The sequence below is a fragment of the Meriones unguiculatus genome, chromosome 4 (assembly GCF_030254825.1).
Source record: "Meriones unguiculatus strain TT.TT164.6M chromosome 4, Bangor_MerUng_6.1, whole genome shotgun sequence".
Lineage (NCBI taxonomy): Eukaryota > Metazoa > Chordata > Mammalia > Rodentia > Muridae > Meriones > Meriones unguiculatus.
Window position 1 is genome coordinate 77,614,271 of NC_083352.1, and position 14,547 is coordinate 77,628,817.

The 14,547-nt window shown below is 46.0% G+C and overlaps 1 long non-coding RNA gene across 1 annotated transcript; it reads right to left on the reverse strand.

Moving 5' to 3' along the window:
- Positions 1-418: 418 nt before the first annotated feature.
- LOC132653667 (uncharacterized) lies at positions 419-14,517 on the reverse strand. Its single transcript, XR_009591448.1, has 4 exons — positions 14,376-14,517; positions 8,700-8,855; positions 1,694-1,738; positions 419-649 (listed from the first exon to the last, which is right to left on the reverse strand). It is a non-coding gene; the product is annotated as an uncharacterized LOC132653667 (long non-coding RNA).
- Between the last annotated feature and the right edge of the window lie 30 nt (positions 14,518-14,547).

Here is a 14,547-nt window from a genome sequence, read left to right on the forward strand (position 1 = left end):
ACCTGGGGGTTGGAGGGAGGGTGGGTTTGAAAGACAGCTCAATGGCTCTTGAAAAGGACTGGAATTAAGTTCCTGGGACCCACATCAGGTGGCTTCCCAGGCTTAATGGGGTCAGCCACCCCCTGCTGGCCTCAAACTATAAACTGAGACCCGGTCTGGGGGGTGGGGGGAAGAAGAGAAAAAATAGTGTATTCATAGCATGCAGAAAGCCCTAGATTTGACTCCTAGAAGTTAATAAACTGTGATGCTATTTAAAAAGAAAGAAAAAAGTAGTTACTGGTCTTGCATAGGACCCAGGTTCAATTCCCAGCACCCATGTGGTGTCTGATAACTAACTTCAGTTCTGGGTGATTCAACACTCTTCTAGCCTTGTAGACACCATATATATAGGCAAAGTATAGATTTAATTTTTTGTTGTTTTAAAAGCCTGTTGGGGAGACAAGATGAAGTTCCAGGCAGGAAGCGCACTGAGACACTGGCCCATGAAATACAGCACAGAGGTGGTTGTCTAGTCTGCGTACATGCAAGCTTTTCAGGACTAGGTTGAGCCTGGGCATGCTGGTACAAGCCTGTAATGCCAGTACCTGAGCTGAGGTAGAAGAATTGCCATGAACTCGAGGCCAGCTTTAACTAGAGAGAAAGACCCCATCTGGAAAAACAGAAAAAGAGGCTGTAGTTCATTTGGTAGTGTATGCCTGGCATGTGGAAAGCCCTAGATTTGACCCCTAGAACCTAATAAACCATCATGCTAGCACGTGCATGTAATCCCAGCACTTGAGATAAGTTTACGAGTTGAAGGTAAGCCTCAGCTCCATGGTGTTTGAGGTCAGCCAGAGCTGCATGACTCTGTTGTTTAAGGAGACCTGGACTAGGGTTAGAGAGATGGTTCAGTGGTTAAGGGCACTGACTGCTCTGCCAGAGGACCCACGTTCAAATCCAGCAGCCACATGACAGCTCACAGCTGTTTGTACTCCAAGATTTGACACCCTCAAATAGATACACATGTAGGCAAAACACCAATGCAACATAAAGATTTTTTTAAAAAAAGAAAAACTGAAAAACCTAGGCTGAAGTTGCAGCTCAGCAGTTCTGGCTGCTCTTCCAGAGGACCTGGGCTCAATTCCCAGCATCCACATGACAACTGAGAACCATTCCCCAGACTTCTGATGCCCTCTCTGGCTTCCTTGGGGATCCAGGTACCCAAGTGGTAGACAGACACAAACTCCCACTAAACACCCATACACATTTAAAAAAACACATACTAAAACCAGACATGGAGGGGGAATGGCTTCGAAGATGGCTTGTCGGTTAAGAGCACTGGATGCTCTTCTGGAGAACCTAGGTTTGATTTTCTAGTACCCACATGGTAGTTCGCAACCATCTAGCTTCAATCCCAGGGATATGACTTGGCCTTCTGGCCTCCAGAGGTACTAAGCACACATACATGCAGGAAAGCAGCCATACACGTAAACCAGATAAGGTGGCACACACCTGTAATCCTAGTTCTTAGGAGCTAGAGGCAGGAGGGTTTCTACAAGGACGAGGTCATCCTGGGCAGTGTAACAAGCACCAGGCCGGCTAGAACTACATAGCCCAACTCGAAAAACAAGCCAGTGTGATGCTGTGTACCTTTAGTGCCAGCACTTGGAAAGCAAAGGCAGGTAGATCTCTTTGAGGCCAGCCTACTACTTACTCTACTACAGGACGTTCCAGGGCAGCCAGAACTGATAATGAGACTCTGTCAAAAAAAAAAAAAAAAGTTAACTATCTCAAACATAGGGCATTTGATACAGGGAATTATTTCTGCAGGGGAAAAAAACAGAAACAGTGAAAAGCCAGAGGGGAGGGAGAGCGTGTGTGCGTGTGTGTGCATGTGTGTCATCCTGGTACTCCTACAGCAAGATGGGAGGTAGAGACAGGGGAATTCCAGGAGTTCAGGGACCACAGTGCACTGACAAATGAGACTCTAGTCTCAAGCAAGTTGGAAGATGATGCAGGCTGTCCTCTCTCGACTGCCACTCAGGTCAAGGCACACACATGCCTTATTCACACCTACAAATAGCATACTAAATGCACACAGGTTTCTTTTAGAATTCCTAATTGTGTGTGTGTGTGTGTGGTGGGTGTATTTGTATATGTCCAGGTGCCCTCGGAGGACCACTTTTTCAGATTCCCCAAAGCTGGAGTTACAGATGATTGGGAGTGCCCAGCATGGGGGCTGGGAATGCAATCTGGGCTCTCTGCCAGAGCTAGAAGCTCTTTTGGGTTTTGTTTTGTTTTTTTTATTTTGTTTTGTTTTGTTTTTCGAAACAGGGTTTCTCTGTGTAGCATTGGCTTGGTCACTTTGTAGAGCAAGCGGGGCCTCAAACTCACAGAGATCCGTCTAGTGTGGGACTAAAGGCATGCACCACCATGCTCCACTAACAAGAAGCTCTTAATTACTGAGCCATCTCTCCAGGCCCTTCTTTATAATTTTTGTGAAATAAATCTTTAAGGGAATTAGAGGGATGGCTCAGCAATTAAGAGCATTTGCTGCTCTTGCAGAGGACAGAAGTTCATTTCCCAGCACCCGTATCAGGCAGCTCACAACTGTATGTAACTTCAGGACTCTCAGCTCCATGGGCACCCATACACACATGGCACACACTCAATACAGATATATACATACAAAGTTTTAAAACATCTTTTTTTTTTTCTTTCGAGACAAGACTTCTCTGTGTAGCCCTGGCTGTCCTGGACTTGTGCAGACCGGACTGGCCTCAAACTCACAGAGATGCACCTGTCTCTGCCTCCTGAGTGCTGGGATTAAAGGTGTGCGCCACCTCTACGTTTTTATTTTCTTACATGAGTGGAGTGGGATGTCTGCTTCCCTGTGCCGTGACATTCATGTGGAGGTCAGAAGACAACTTGCAGGAGTCAGTCCTCTCCCATCAGGGGGTCCCAGAGGCCCAACTCGAGTTGTTAGACGCGGTGGCCTGCACCGTTCCCTGCTTAGCTGTCCCACCAGTCCCCTTCATTCTTTTTATCGTCTGAGAAGTCACTGCCATCACTTCCATCCTTGGCTATAGGTCACACTTGAAATCGTCATTTTTGTTATTGCTGCAACCAAATGTTTGCTGTCTTAGTTTGGGTTACTAATGCTATGGTGAAACACATCAGCCACTAATTAAGAAAATGCTTGGGCTGGAGACATGGCTCAGTGGTTAAGAGCACTGGCTGCTCTTCCAGAGGATCCAGATTCGATTTCTAACACCCACACGGCACCTCACAACTGTCCGAAACTCCAGGTCCAAGAGATCCCACACCCTCACAGAGACAGAAAGGCAGGCAAAACACTAATGCACAGGAAATAAAAATAAATAGACAGGTACACAGGAGGGGAGAAATACTCTACAGGCTTGCCTACAACCCAATCTTATGGAGGCATTTTCTCAGTTTGGGTTCCCTCTTCTCAGATGACTCTAAGCTCTGTCGAGTGAACATAAAATTAGTGAGCACACTGGCAAAATCACCCTAAGTGAGGAATGATTACTTTTGACTGCTGGTTTTCTGGTGGGGAAGGCATGGTGGGACTTGCGTATTCCAGCTGTGAAGTGTGGTAGGTAGAGGCAGGAAGCTGAGTAGTTCAAAGTCGCCTTCTGCTACACATGGCACCCCATGCCACTGGGGAGAAAATACCGGATGCATCTAAGTGGTAGAGTGGGCACCAAGCACAGAGGAACTCTTGGATTCAATCCCCGGGACCCCCTGAAATGGTCTCGGTGACTAAAGCCTGTAGTGCTGATGCACAGGTGGAGGTGAAGGATCAGGAGTTCAAGGTCATCCTTAGCTACATAGTTTGAGGCCAGCCTGGGTTTCATGAGACTCTATTTTTAAAACTTACATGAAGCATGGGCAGAGGGGTGCTGAACAAGGGCCAGAAAATACTACATAAAGCTGGGTACTGGTAGCACACACCTTGGATCCCAGCAATCAGGATGCAGAGGCAGGCAGATCTCTAAGTTCAAGGCCAGCCTGGTCTGCAGAGCAAGTTCCAGGATAGTCAGGACTACACAGAGAAACCTGTCTCAAAAAAACAAAACAACAACCAAAAAGAATACATGAAGCAAAAATTGATAGAAATAAGAAAGAAAATAGAGTCAAGTGGCTAAAAAAAAAAACTAGAAGGGAAAAAAAGGAATAAATGTGGAGATGTGGAAGCAGAAGCAGGCAGATATCTGTGAGGCCAACCAAGGCTATAGAGTAAGACCCTGGGGGGCGGAGAATGGAATATCTGACTATCTTCCTGGTGGAGGAATCTGCGAATGCACAGAAATGGCACCTTGCATGGGGAAGGACAGAGTCATTAGTCTTGGACCTCAAGTGACTAAAGGAGAGAATGTATTTGGTGTCTGCCACATCCTTGGATCCTTCAGTGATTCATTTGTCCACATAACCAATCTTTGTGGCAAGGAAACCATCTGCTGAGAGTCTGGTGGAATGAGGAAAGAGGTTGACGGAGATGAGTCCTCTCCATACATAGCCATGCTGGCTGCCAGAGATGTGGCCCAAGGTGCAAGGAACTGGGCATCAGTCACTGCCCTGCAAATCAACCTCTGGGCCATGGAAGAAAGAGGACCAAAGATCCCTGGACCTGAAGCAGAGTCAGCCCTCAGATATCTTGCTCCCTCAGGGACAAAGAATGGGCAGATTGAGAATGTCACCCCATTTCCCCTGACAGCACCCGAAGGAGGTGGAGGGTGTTGTAATCACGCTCTGTCAACAGGACCTCTCAGATTATTTTCTATTAGTAACTTGCTTTGTGTAAGCTAAAAAGAGGAAGGGAGGGAGGGAGGGAGGGAGGAAGGGACGGAGGAAGGGACGGAAGGAGGGAAAGAAGGAAAGAGGAAGGAGGAAGGAATTAAGGAAGGAAGGAAGGAAGGAAGGAAGGAAGGAAGGAAGGAAGGGCCAGCCTATACTATCCTTACAGATTTCCAAACACTGAGTTCTATACGTGCATCAACTCAGGCAGTCATGGATGATAATCAACTGATCTCAGATAATGCTTTGTACTCAGGCATCAACATTCTGCTTAACACTGGCAGAGTCCCAATGGTTCAAGCTCGAAGACAATTTCACAACCTCTCCCTGAAAAGCCTTGTGGTAACTTCCTCCCACCCAACTAATAACACTAGGAGGCACTTAGGCGATGGAGAAAGGGGAGGACAAACTTGCTTCTCATTTCCCAGGAATTCTTTGAATTGCTCAACAAACAGCAAGTTTTTGGCCTCGTGCCCAACATTTACAACAAACAGCCCAGCATGGCTGTAGATCTCTTCAGAGATCTGGGCACACTGAGACACACTGGCCATCTGCGTTGGTTGGTTTGTTCATTTTAAGACAGGGACTCGATATGTAGCACATTGGCCTAGAAGTCAGGATCTTCCTGCCTCAACTTCCTGACTGCTGAAATTACAGGTGGACAGCACTGTGGATGTCTTGTCAAGTGGTCAAAAGAGACAAGAAGAAGTTGGAGATATCCAAGGAACTCAACACTCTAATCAGCAGAAAGTAGTCCAAAAAGATCTCAATGACCCCTCTTCCCACTAACCTTCTGTCTCTCCTACCTAGTGTTGGGGTGTTGGAAGGGATTGGGGTGGAGGATAGTAGATTTTATATATATATATATATTGTATATATATATATATATATAATACAATATATATATATAATAAAATAGATATATAAAAAATTACTCTGACATACCACAGTGCCCATAAGCATCTTTTCCTTGAGGTTCTGAGCATACAGAGAACACTTCCAAGTCCTAGGTATTCTTGTTCCATTATCCTCAGGAATTAATGATTGATAGAACTTGGCACAGGAGTGGATTGGAGTATTTGTTGATTATCTGCATGCAGTTATGGGTAGTTTGGATAAGTATTGCTATAATGTTCTTGTTCATTCACATGCTGATTTCTCTACCAACTATCTGGTTTCAATCCAGACATTGCATTGTGATGCTTACTCTAAGCATCACCTGTCTCAAGTTTGTTTAACATGCTATCTTTTGTTCTCTGTATTGCCAATAAAACAATCAGTCAATGCCGAGCAATAGAATAGGGTGGGACATCCTGGTCCAGAGGGGAAGAGAAAGAAGCAAGTGGGAGGAGGGTTTGGAGAAGAGAGATCAGAGAGGAAAGGACTTGGAAACACCAGGAAAGATGAACCGGACCTAAGAAATGACTAAAAAGCAAATATAATGTGGGAAATCTGAATGGGAGGAAACTATGCGGGCTTGGAGGTTTAGGATGTGCTCTAGGTTAATTAAATAAATCCTAGTCTCTGTGTGGTGATTTGGGTATACAGCTGATGTAGGATAACCGCTGTTTAACTAAAAGATAAATCAATGATAAATATTAATAATCAGCAACAGATGAATAAGATGGTGCAGCAGATAAAGGAGCTTGCTGCCAATCCTGAGGACTCAATCCTGAGTTCGATCCCTGAAACACACATGGTGGAACGAGAGAACCAACTTCTGTAAATTGTCCTCTACATTCGTATGCATGGCGTGACAAGTGTGTGCCTCTCCCAAAAACAGAGAGTAATGTTTTTGGAGTTTATAGAAAGGCATGCCTTTAATCCCGTCACTCACTCCAGAGGTAGGTGAATCTCTGATTCTGAAGCCAGAGTAGTTTACAGAGTGAATTCCAGGCCACCCAGGGCTACATAGTGAGACACTGTGTCCAGAAAATGTTTTTTCTTTTAAATATATATATTTTTTATTTTGTATGTATGTGTTTTGCCTGCATGAATGTAAGTGCCTGCAGTGCCAGCAGAGGCCAAAAGAGGGTATCAGATCCCCTAGAGCTGGAGTTACAGATGGATGTCAGCTGCTATGTGGGTGCTGGGAATGGAACCTGGGTCTCTAAAGAGCTAAGCCATTTCCAGGACCCTCAAAAAGAAAAAAAAAAAAACATTTTAAAAATTTTGTTTTTGAGGCAGAGTTTTTCTGTGTAGCCTTGGCTATCCTGGAAATCACGCTGTAGACCAGGCTGGCCTCAAACTCAGAGATCCACCTACTTCTGCCTCAGCCTGGGATTAAGAGCACATACCACAACCTCCTGGCCCTTTAGGTGCATTTTTATAGTTTGGCTTGTTTGTTAGTTTAGGCAGAGTGGCCTTGAACTCAAGATCCTCCAGCCTCAGCCTCAGCCTCTTTTTTTTTTTTTTTTTTTTGAGACAGGGTAGCACTGCCTCCCATCATAGCCAGTTGCCTCTGCATGCTGAAAGTTGTGATTGCAGACATGGACCCACCATGACTAGCAAAGTAGTAGGACCTTTTAGAACTAGGGCCAAGTGGAAGGTAATTAAGTTGTAGGACACATCACCCTTGAAAGAGATTAATGAAGGGCTCACGACACTAGACCAGTTCCTGAGAGTATGGCTTTTGTAGGAGAGCCTGGTACCCACTGGGCCCCTCTTCCACTCTGGCTGCTCTTTCAACCGCTCCTGCTTTTCTAAAGCCATGTATTTCAGATTGCCACCAGAGCCGTGCCATGACCCACCTGGCCCACAACCATCTCCAGTTCCAGGAGATCTGACACCCTTATCTGGCCTCTGTGGGTACTGCATACATGTGATACACAGATTTACCTGCAGGTAAGACAGCCATATACATAATTTTTTAAAAAAGAAGAAGCAACGGTTGCTCTTAACTACGGCCCAATAACAATTTTTAAAAGAATCAAACAAGCCAGGTGGTGGTGGTTCATACCTTTGATGCCAGCACTTGAGAGGCAGAGGCAGGTGGATCTCTGTGAACTCAAAGCCAGCCTGGTGTACAGAGGGAGTTCCAGGACAGCTACACAGAGAAACCCTGTCTCAAATGAAAAAGAAAAAAAGGGAAGAAAGAAAAGAAAAAAGAATCAAAACACATGATCAAAAACATTCTGTAGGGCTGGAGAGAGACTCAGTGGTTAAGAGAATTTGCTGCTCTTACAGAGGTCCCAGGTTCAGTTCCCGTGTCCACATGGTAGTTTAAAGCCATCTGCAATTCCAGTTCCAGAGGATTGGACACCTTTTTCTGACCTCCTCAGGCAGTGCGACCAGGTGATACATATACATGCGTGCAGCTAATACCCTCAAGTGCAAAATACAATGAAATGTTAAACAGAAAAAGAACATTATGAGCTGGGTGGTGATGATGCACACCTTTCATCTCAGCACTCAGGAGGCAGAGGTGGGTGGCTCTCTCAGTTTAAGGCCAGCCTGCTCTACAGAGCAAGTTTCAGGACAGCCAGGGCTACACAGAGAAGCCCTGCCTCAATAAAACCAAATAAAATAAAATAAAAACCATTCTGTAGTATAGCTCCAGTAGGGAGAATGATGTGTTTTAAATTCTCCTAAGCAGGCATTCTACCACTGAGTCATGCTCCCAAACCCTTGACAGGAAATTCCTAGGCAGGTGCTCTACCACTGAGCCATACCCCAGCCCCTCACTGGGGGATCCTAGGCAGGAGCCCTATCATTGAGCTACACCCCAACTCGTAGTTGGGATGGGCTCAAACTTTCAATCCTCTTGTATCAGCCTCCCCAGTAGCTGGGACTCTAGATATCTAACCCTATATCCACCTTATAACACTCTTCTAGACACTACGTGACTGGGCTGTGGCTTCCTGTGTTCTGAGAAACTGCATCTGCACACATCTACTCACCCTCTCCATCCCTGGACTCCTCGTGGTTACAGGAATCACTGCCCCTTCAAGAGCAGAGACACACTTCCACTGGGATCCAGAAGGGGCACTACATCCCAGTTTGGAACAGGTCACTCTTGTCCAGGAAGCTCTCCAGAGCAATGTCTCCTCAGAAACCTGAATGAGAAGAGCAATTTCAGTTAAGGAGTTTGAAACCTATCAATGAAACATAATGAGAGTTGTCTTGCAAAAGAGGGGGAAAGAAAGGAGGGAAGAAAGGAAAGGAGAAGTAAAAAAAATGCCTGGCAGAAATGGAGAGATGGCTCAGAGGTTAAGAGCACTGGCTGTTCTTCAAGAGGTCCTAAGTTCAGTTCCCAGCAACCACATGGTGGCTCACAACCATCTATAATGAGATCTAGCATCCTCTTCTAGCATGCAGGCAGAACACTGTATATATAATAAATAAATATTAAAAAAAGAAAACGTGCTTGGCATAGAGGCGCAGGCCAATAATCCTAGCCCTTAGGAGATAGAGGCAGGAAGATGAGTTCAAGGCCAGCTAGGCTACATGGTATCCTGCTCAAATTTAATATTTAAAAAAGGAAGAAAAAGAAGCATGTACAAGAGAGGCAGAGAGGAGGGAGAGAAAAAGAGAGGTAGGGAGGGAGGGAGGGGGATTAATGACAAGTAAATTATATCAGGGCCAAGGAGGTAGGACTCAGTAGATGAAGGCACTTGCAGTAAAAATCCTGGAAACTTGAGTTCAATAAATAAATAAGATAGATAGATAGATAGATAGATAGATAGATAGATAGATAGATAGATAGATAAACAGACAGAGACATTTTTTTAATGTCCTGGTCAGACCAGTATGATGAGGCCTGTAACCTCAGTACCTGGGAGGCTGAAGGAGAGGATCAAGAATAGGAGGCTCACCCTGACCAAAAAAAGAAAAAAGAAGAGGCTGGAGAGATGGCTCAGAGGTTAAGAGCTGGCTGCTCTTCCAAAGGTCCGGAGTTCAATTCCCAGCAACCACATGGTGGCTCACAACCATCTATAATGAGACCTGGTGCCCTCTGCTGGCGTGCATGTGTACATGCAGACAGAACATTGAATACATACTAAATAAATAAATCTTAAAGAAAAGAAAAAGGAAGGAAGGAAAGAAGAAAGGAAGGAAGAAAAAAGTCTGAAGTCCTGTCAGTCAAAGTGCTGTTGGTTCTCCTCAATGGACCCCGCCCTCTATTATCCTAGATGGTTAACTGGGTGGGCCTAACGCAGAGCCTTACACTCCCATAAGGTGTGCTCTGCAGGCTGACCCACTCAGAAAGCAGCTTTGGGTTCCAAGGAATCTAGGCCACCATAACCTGCCACCTTTCCCTCCATCAGGTACCTGTAAGGGTTGGGAAACAGCAGGGCAGGAATGCAGGCCATCCCACCCAGAGATGAGTCTGTGTGACCCGGGTTAGCTAGCACTCCTTCCCCTCCAAAGAAATATGGAAACCACGAGCCACAAATGGCCCCTGAAACTGTGTGTGGATATCAGTAGTTAGACTGAGATGTCCGTCCTCAGGGACTGTCTACCTTTGTGTTTAAGATTTATTTTCAGCTGAAGAGATGGCTCAGTGGTCAAGAGCACTGGCTGCTCTTCCAGACATCCTGGGTTCAATTCCCAGTATCCACATGGCAGCTCACAACTGTCTGTAATTCCAGTTCTAGAGGATCCAATACCCTCCCAGACATAAATGTAGGCAAAATGCCAATGCACATGAAACAAAGATTTAAAAAGAAATTAAAAAATTATTTCTTTTATTTTTTACTTATGTGTCTGTTTGCAGGTCTGCACATGTGAGTGCAGGTGCAGAGGCCAGAAGCGGGTATTGGACCCTGGAGCTAGAGTTAACAGATTGTCGTGAAACAGTAAGCGCTCATAACCACTCAGCCACCTCTCCAGTCCCCATTCACCCTATTTTTTTGAGAGCGGATCTTTCAGTGTCCTGGGGTCCAATCCCCAGGGATCTACCAGTCTCTGACACAGACCCATACACATAAAAAAAGAATAAAGTTAACAAGGCTGTTGGCTATAGTGAGGGGTTACTTAATGGAGCATGGGTGACTCAAAGGCAGCTGCATCACCAGAAAGCCACTCCCTCTCCAGGATGGGTGACTCACAAAAGCTGCATCCCTGGAGCTCCCTGAAAACACACAGGCAGCTTATCAGGTCCAGGTGTGCCCTCCCCAACAACTGTGGCTGCTGTTACAATTGAACATAACCATGGGAATGAGACTTGCAGAGCTCCTAAGTTTCAGGAGCTTCCTGGGAACCTCCATGGGCATCCTCCCCTCCCCTCTCCCCTCAGAAGAAATAACTACACAATGACCAGCACCTGGAGTTTGGCATTACTCCAAATGTGGTGAGTTACTATATCCCTACAGTAGTTCCTTACACTTTTTCCTTTGGCACAGGGTCTCAACACTGCCCAGGCTAGCCTCCAACTTCTACCCTCCTACTTCACCTCCCAGCCCAGCTGGGGTTCCCAGCATGCTGGATTAACACTCTACCGAGCACATTCCAAACCTTCACAGCATTTTGGTTTTTTTCTGAAACCCTGGATTCCCTTAGAGCATCTCCACACACATGAAACGTGAGTTGAGTCATCACAGGGACAGCATTCTTAGGGGATAGTTTTTCAGGCTTCTTCCTAAGCCTGTGGGAAGAGAATTAGCTACATGGTTCAAAGTGGACGGACATATCACTATGCAGTGAATAGAGTAACCAGCTTTACAGGCAACAACTGACTAGCAAACTACACTTGAGCAGCGCTAGAGATGACCCAGAGAGTAAAGGTGCCTTCCACCAAACCCGATAGATGACCTGAGTTCCATCCCTGAAATCTGTATACAAAGGCAGGGATGGTGCACGAATCTGCAATCTGTAATCACTGTGAGGGGGTGAGAGGCAGAGAAAGCCAGCTAGCCTGGGGACTACAGTGCAACAGCAAAAACAAGAGATCCGGCATCGGTATGACCTCCACATGTGCGCTGTGTTCGAAATCTCTCTCCCTCCCCCCTCTCTTTCTCACACACACACACACACACACACACACACACACACACACCAGTAAATAAAAACAAAACAAAACAAAGCCAAGCAGTGGTGACATGTTTTTAATCCCAGCACTTGGGAAGTAGAGGCAGGCGGCTGAGTTCAAGTCCAGCCTGGACTACATAGTGAGTTCCAGAACAATCAGGACTACATAGAGAAACCCTGTGTTAAAAAAAAAAAAAAAGGGAGAACCAGTAAAGGCACCTGCCACCAAGCCTTACCTGAGTTCAATCCAGGGTCTACACCATAAGAAGAAAACCAAATTCTGAAAAATTGTCCTCTAACCACTCTTGCCTTTTGGCATCTGCACTACTCCCCCTCACACATAAATGGAAGACAGACAGACAGATAGATGGATGGATAGATAGATAGATAGATAGATAGAGTATTTCTAGCACTCAGGAGATGGAGGGAGGAGGATCAGAATTTCAAGGTCAGCCCCTGAATTGGCCTGATGGGGCATTCCTTTAATCCCAGCATTCCCAAGGCAGAGGCAGGCGGATCTCTGAATTCAAGGCCAGCCTGTCTACTGAGTGAATTCCAGAACAGTCAGAGCTACAAAGAGAAACCCTATCTCAAAAACCAAGTAAACAAACAAACAAACAAACAAATAAGGTCATCTTCAGCTACATAAGGAGCTCTAGCCCAGCCCAGGTGAGAGCCCTTTCTCAAAACAAATAAACAGTAACAAACAAGCCAGCAGAAAAGACAATAGGAAGAGGCTGAAGATGTATGAGGTTGGGGGAGGGGTGTAGAATGGTTTAACACCCAGTATTGACTGGGGATGGGGGGGTGTGTGTGCCAGGAAATGATGAGGGCCGGCAAGGTGGTTCGGTGTATTAAAGGGACTTCGGGGGCCTGAAAGGAGGAGAAAAAATCTGTTTCTGCAAGGTGTTCTACTTATGGACCTTCACTACCCTCCAACACCCAGCTCAGTGCACTAACCAGATACATGCAGAAAGTTAAATCCATGAGGCTTTCATAATTATAATTTTATGATCTTGGTTTGTTAAGATGAGCTCTCCCTCTGCAGCCTAGGCTGACTAGAATTCTGTCTGGCCTCAGACCTGAAGCCTTTCGAGCCTCCTAACTGAAGACCTCCTGGCAGCCTTTCCCAGGCCTGTGATTGCTACAGGGTTCTTTTCCATTGTACCTACTATATACCTAAGAGTATCCAAGAATATGGTGAGCTCCATCACAAGCCGCAGAAAGCTGCAGGATCATCCATTCTTGTGGCGTAGCCATTCCTCACTTTTTCGAGAAGCTGCAGTGCAGCAAGCTGGGTTCCTGTGGTTAAGTGCATGAGTATCCTCCCTGCATGTGTGTCTGGGCACCACGTGTATGCTGATACTCTCGGGGGCTACAAGAGGTTGTCAGAGCCCCTGAAGCTGAGTTACAGTTTTGAGCTGCCGCTGGGTGCTGGGGTTTGAAACGAAGTTCCCCGGAACAGTAAGCAATGCTCTAAACCTTCTCAGCCCTGGGTTTATTTTAAATGTTATGTCTTTGTGTCTCAGGGGTACAAGAATATTCACGTGCTGTGAAGTTCAGAGGTTCTCCTTAGCTGTCACTTTTTTTTTTTTTTTTTTTTGGTTTTTCGAGACAGGTTTTCTCTGTGTAGCCCTGGCTATCCTGGAACTCTGAAGCCCAGGCTAGCCTGAGCTCACAAAGATCCACCTGCCTGTGCCCGCTCAGTTTAGGAGTCATTTCTTAGTAGCTGATTTTGTTTTGTTTTGAGACAGGGTCTATGTATGTAGTCCTTGCTAGCCTCTGTGTGTGTGTGTGTGTGTGAGAGAGAGAGAGAGAGAAACAGAGACAGAGACAGTGAGAAAAACATGAAAAGAAAGATCACGCCTTGCATGGCAGTCAGTGGAGGACTTGTAGGAGTCAGTTTTCTCCTTCCACCATGTTTGGTCAGAGGGACCAAACTCAAGTCAGGTTTGGTGGCAAACACACTTACCCACACGACTCAACTGCCCACCCTTACGAATTATTTTTTAGAGCAGAGACTTCTGCAAATGTAAAGCTAGTCTCTGATTAGTTCAACTACAAACAACCTCTACTCGCATCTTCAGCACCTCTCACCAACATCCAATATCCAGTTTGTTTTCTTTTGAAGCTTTATTTTGGGCTTATGAGACAGGGTCTTTCTACATAGTCCTGGTTGATTTGGAACTCACTTTGGCCCGGAACTCAGAGATCCACCTGTCTCTGCCTCCTTCAGTGCTGGGATTAAAATGCACGGCCATGCTGGGCTGTTTTGTTTTGAGATAGGTCTCATTATTTTGCCCAGGCTGACCTCTAAGTCATAATCCGATCTACCAGCCTCGGTCTCCCTAGAGTAGGGATTACAGATATTTACCACCACGCCCAGTTTGTAGCACCTGTGAACCCCAAAGCTATGTTCCTTCAGCTTGTTCACACACATAAACACCATTCCCACTTCCACGCCTTTGGCCCCTGGATATCTGGGGAACCGCTGCCTTCTAACCCAGGGACCATTTGTCCTAAAGAATTGTGTCTAAGTGGAGCAGACCTAGAAAAGCTTTTAAATCTAAGGTGATACCAGGAAGCCCCAGCATGGTGGCACACACCTGTCATCCCAGCCCTTGGGAGGTGGAGATAGCAAAACCCAAGGGTTCAAGGTCATCCTCAGCTACAGAGCTTCAGGACAGCACGGGTTCCACAAACCCCAAACTGAATCAAGTGATAATAGAGCGCAGCTTGCGGGGTGACAGGCACCGCCAGAGAGGGAAGTGACCGCAG